The following is a 5,289-nucleotide window of genomic DNA, read 5'->3' on the forward strand; positions in this document are numbered from 1 at the left end:
TTTAAAATTTGTTGAATGCATTCACTATTTTAGTTCCCTCTGGTTCCTGTATTCATACCAAAAATCTTTGTTGTATACCAAAAACTAAGCTGATGACAGTATTGAGACTGCATTAGATCAAAATAATTTGGAGCTTCACTATATCGTGTGTTCTTGAACTACGAAAATTTTAGCTGTTTTATTGTGGTGGCTTAAAGCTTCAAAAGCCAGTCTTTTATCCATTTGGAAGCCATCTGTCAAGACTCACACTGTTCTCTAATTACAGCTGTAGAATCTTTTGAGCCTCATGTGACAAACGCATCTGTGCGAGCAATGACACGAAATGTGAGATGGTTTTTAGGCATATTGACACGCATACTTGTATGTATTCTTGTGAATGCGTTTCGCAAGTAACAAAGGTTGTTACCACTCAGTGCATGACGTGACTACATTATCACAAGATTCTCGATGTTTTTCGTCGATTATACACTTTTTCTACGTTGTAGTCGAACCTTCTGTAATCAAAATTGCACGCGCTACGCGTGTACAGTGCGGCATTTTGGAAGGCATGCAAGCACCAACGGTTACGCTGGAATCTTCGATGAATCATGTACTAATATGCGACGCTCGTTAGCAGTAAATCAATTCTAGGATGATCGACGCATGTGCTAGGAACTATCTTTCTGTCCTAGTGCAACTTATTTTGTGAGTTCACGTTCACCCAATAAAGGGATAGTTTACTGTCTCACGGTTCTTTTTACTGTGTTGTTCCCTCCTACGAAGGGGAGATGCCTTGCCGAGACAACCAGTCGCCAAGGCAATTCTGCTACATCTGTAGAAGCACTGGACTGCCCCAACCCGTGGTTTGTGCGTGTAACGTCTGCACCCACCTTAACCCAGACGCCGGATACACTTTTGTTTCGAATTTCGCTCTTTGCGGAGGGGCCCATCTCACGGCCGCAACCATGTGCAACAAGCCAAGCGCATTCCTCGCAGAGGCAAACCTGCCTCCACCACTATACTGAAAACCCAAGAACAGCCCCACCCAGTCACTCAGTCGACCAAGGCGGCTGACCTTTCCGGTGGTGGTTCAGCTCAGTGGGAAGACTCCGACTTAGACTGCGCGGAGTCTCTGAGCGTCTACGGATCCCAGTCCGGTTCCAACCCAAGGTCCAGATCTCGCTCCTGTTCTCGCGCCCGGCCTCACTTTCGGTCGCGCAGACGGCGATCTCGGTCGACGCCCAAGCAAGCTCAGCAGGCAGCACCAACTACCGCGGCATTCAGACAAGGGGCCCCAGCAGCACCAACGAAAGACCAAGGAAGCCTCACTCAAGAGGACTACCACCTAAGAAAACGAGGTAACCTAGACAGCAGTAGCTTCCGCCTCGTATAAAAAAGCACAGACGCCGCAACTATGAAGTTTGAACAGGAGCTCGAGCGTATGCGCACACAGATGCAAACACTCATACAAGAAAACAGACAACCCAAACAACAAGTGATACAGCTCACACAGATACCACAAGAGATGACACCACACAAGGCAATCACTGACCTACAAACCCATGCCAATGCCATCGGCTTCCAGATGCACGCCTACGTGGACTCTACACGCGCCCAGGTTGAACAAATAATACAGCCTGCAATGCAACGCACAGTGAGAGCAATAAGACATGGAAACCACTCTAGACAGCAAGCTTAAGCACGAGCTTCACTCCATAAAACTTCAAAAACACTACGACAGAACCTCTATAAGGCCACATCTGTGGCAGGACTGAACCAAATATGCCAGATGATAACGTCGCCGAACACATCTAACGATGCCTAGACCATACAGCCAAGTCAATCAAAACTTAGAAATTTACCCATGGCGATGTAACTGTATTGGGTACCGAAGGAAAAAAGGGCGGCTGACAAAATTCATCGCTCATTCCTCAAAACCACCAGGACTCATAGCCCTAGAGAGCCCTGTACCCGACCAACACTGCATGGCTGCGAAGAATACCACAGAAGTGGAAGGTAGCCACACTAGTAGACAGAAACACCACAACCATATAACACAAGGCCATCGACGACGGGTACGTACTACATTCGCTCCTCGAACTCATCTACAAAGGCAACCAGAAACATAGCGTGTTCGTCCTAAACATATATTGCACCTCCCCCCCCCCTCCAGCCAAAGGCGGGCAAACATAGGCAAACTCTTTACGGACACCCTCCGCCTCGATAAAGGCAGCCCCTGGTAATCATAGGCGATTTCAAAGCTCAGAACGCTGTGGGGGTACCAGATGCCGGGCTGGAAGGATTTCCAGCTAGAAACATTAAATGGACTGTCACCTCACACTCATCACAGACCCAAACATACCGACTAGGGAAGGGAAAAGCGTAACAAGCGACTCCACGCCCGAACTCTTCTTCATCAAACCAACACACCCGAAAACTTGGGCAGCGATCACTACATATTAAATTTAACACTACAGACCGGATGCCTATGCAGGCAGATTGGCACAGCTAAACTCACATCAGGGAAGCCCAAAAACAGGATGCAGACACAATCATGAACCTGGAAGACTGGTGCGACAACCTCTGTCGACATGCACAACACCACACAAAGGAAGTCGCCAGCACGGACCAGACCTCCGAGGTGAATCCCTAGTTACTACAGTTGTGGGATGCCATACGGGGCCTCACCCGCTGCCGGAAAGCACAAAAGAACAACAGGAAACTGAAGACACGTATAGCACAAATCACAGCGGAAGCAGAAGACTATGCCACGCAACTCGCCTCGGTGAACTGGTATAGCTTCTGCGACTCCTTCGGTGGCACCCTGGATACGGCCAAAACGCGGCACATCGTCAAAACCATCCTGGGCCCCACCAAACCCAAGGGACACAAGGCAGTGGAGCGGTTCCTACACACCTGCTCAGGTAGCCGACAAGACCTCGTCGATGCTATCAAGGCCAAGTTCTATGGAGATCCCCCTCCCACACAACCATGTACAACATCCTACACAGGACAAAACAACCCACTAATGGACGAACCTATCACAGTGAACGAAATGAGACCAGTAACCGCAGCCACCACCAGTAACACAGTGGCGCGCACGGACCGCATCCCGAACTCCATGATCGGAAACCTGAGCGACAAGTCTATCACCACGATCACGGCCTTTCTCAACCAACACTGGAAACAACGTACGGTGCCGGCGATGTGGAGCCACGACTGAATAATCATGATCCCCAAGTCCGGCCAGAAATGGGCAATTGAAAACCCCAGACCCGTGTCGCTCATCTCCTGCATCGGCAAGGTGCACGTGAAAATTATCAACACGAGACTACAGAGACATATCGAAGACAACAAGCAGCTGCCGCACACCTTGTTCAGTGTCTGCGCAGGCCTCTCCACACAAGACGTGCTACTCCAAATGAAGGAATAAATCCCTAGCAACGCTCCCTAAAGCGGCGAACACGTCCTCCTAGCAATCTACATCAAAGGGGCTTTCGACAACGTCAGCCACCAAGGAATCCTAGGAGGGCTCGCAAACACAAACTGCAGCGACCGAACGTATAAATATGTTCAGAGCTTCCTGAACCACCGCACGGCGGAGCTGAAGATGGGGGGAGATACAGACTCCAGTATACCAGCTTCCCAGCAAAGGCACACCACAAAGTGCTGTCATTTCACTCACGTTCTTCAACGTCGCCATGATCGGCCTCACAAGCAAACTGCAGGATGTAGAATCAATCGATATCAATCAATAGCCATCAACGCAATCTATGCAGATGATATAATACTGTAGAACACAACAGGGTCCCTCTTTGGAAAAGAACGGCTGCAAAGTGCAGCTCACCTCATCCAAGAATTCCTGAGAAAACGGAGGCTACATTGTTCCCCCGAGAAATCTGAGCTCCCACGATCGTGGCGAGGCCGGGGTAACCACACAGTCCCCACAGGCCCTATAAGAAAACTCGAAGTATACCTCAACGGGGACCTCATACCAGAGAAGCCATTGCTCAGGGTGTTGGGCATACAGCTGCAGTCCAACAAGCGAGCCACACACACCCTCACACTCCTCAAAACCAGTGTCAAGGTGACATCACGTATGAGCTGCCGCTTAACATCCAACGGCAGAAGCATGAAGGAAACGGACAACCTCCCGACTGGTCCGAAGCCTGGTGGGGAGCAGAATCACGTACAGCCTTCCAGTCCGAGACGAAGCAGGCCAACACGCTCTTGAGGTTGGCTTTCAAGATGGCTATCCTCCTGCCGATGAGTACATCGACTGAAAAAATATTGTCGCTAGTGTTACACAACACCCTCAGCGAACTGACAGAAGCAGAAGTACTTGTCGCAACAGACTTGCGCGGACTCACACGGGCCAGCAGGTGCTACAAACCTTGGGCTTCAGAGCAATGCCAACACGACCCAAGAAACCTGCTCGATACGTCGTCCCGCCCAGGACAGTTATCATGTCGCCCCAATACTACGCAACATGTACCCTAACGAACACCCCAACAGGAGAGCGAGGGCCCAGTAGATGGAGAAAACATTCAGGTTCCATGCAAAGGCCCGTTTTATGGACGCCGCCACGTAAGGGACAAAGAACAAGAGCATAGGGCTATGGTATGCGATCGCGGAGACCACGTTACCTCCACTGCATCGACCCTCCCCTGTATGATCACGGAAGCCGAGGAGCTGGCCATCACGTTATCCATCCGCGAAGTCCAACACGCAAACAAATTACTGACGATCCTCAGGGATTCCCAGCAGGCCTGCTGCAACTTCCTACAGGGAAAAATCGGAAGACCTGCTGCACAAGTCTTAACCCAAATACCCAAGGAGGGCACTGACGACATGACCTCTGAAACCACCTTCTGGATACCGGGCCACACTGGCATCACGGGTAACCTTCAGGCCGACAGAGGAGCTCGAGGATTCTTGCATAACCGAGCACTACACACACCGGCTGCAGAAGACCCGGACCCCGTCAACCTTTACTATTCAGCCATCGTGAACTACCAAAGAGGGAGTCGCTTGCGATATCCACCACCCCATCGAAATCTAGAAGCAAAGGATGCCGCTGCCTGGCGTAGGCTCCACACGCGCACTTACATGAACCTACACATATAACATCGCATACATCCCACAGCCTCCAGGGACTAGTGCCCATGGTGCCGGGCCACACGAACCCCATGACACAATACATGGTAGTGTATGCTACACAACATAGAACACACCTACACGAACACCACAATGGAGCAATGGGAAGCACTGCCGTCCAGTTCGCCCCTCAACGACCATCTCAAGCTTATC

The sequence above is a fragment of the Dermacentor variabilis genome, chromosome 10 (genome assembly GCF_050947875.1).
Source record: "Dermacentor variabilis isolate Ectoservices chromosome 10, ASM5094787v1, whole genome shotgun sequence".
Lineage (NCBI taxonomy): Eukaryota > Metazoa > Arthropoda > Arachnida > Ixodida > Ixodidae > Dermacentor > Dermacentor variabilis.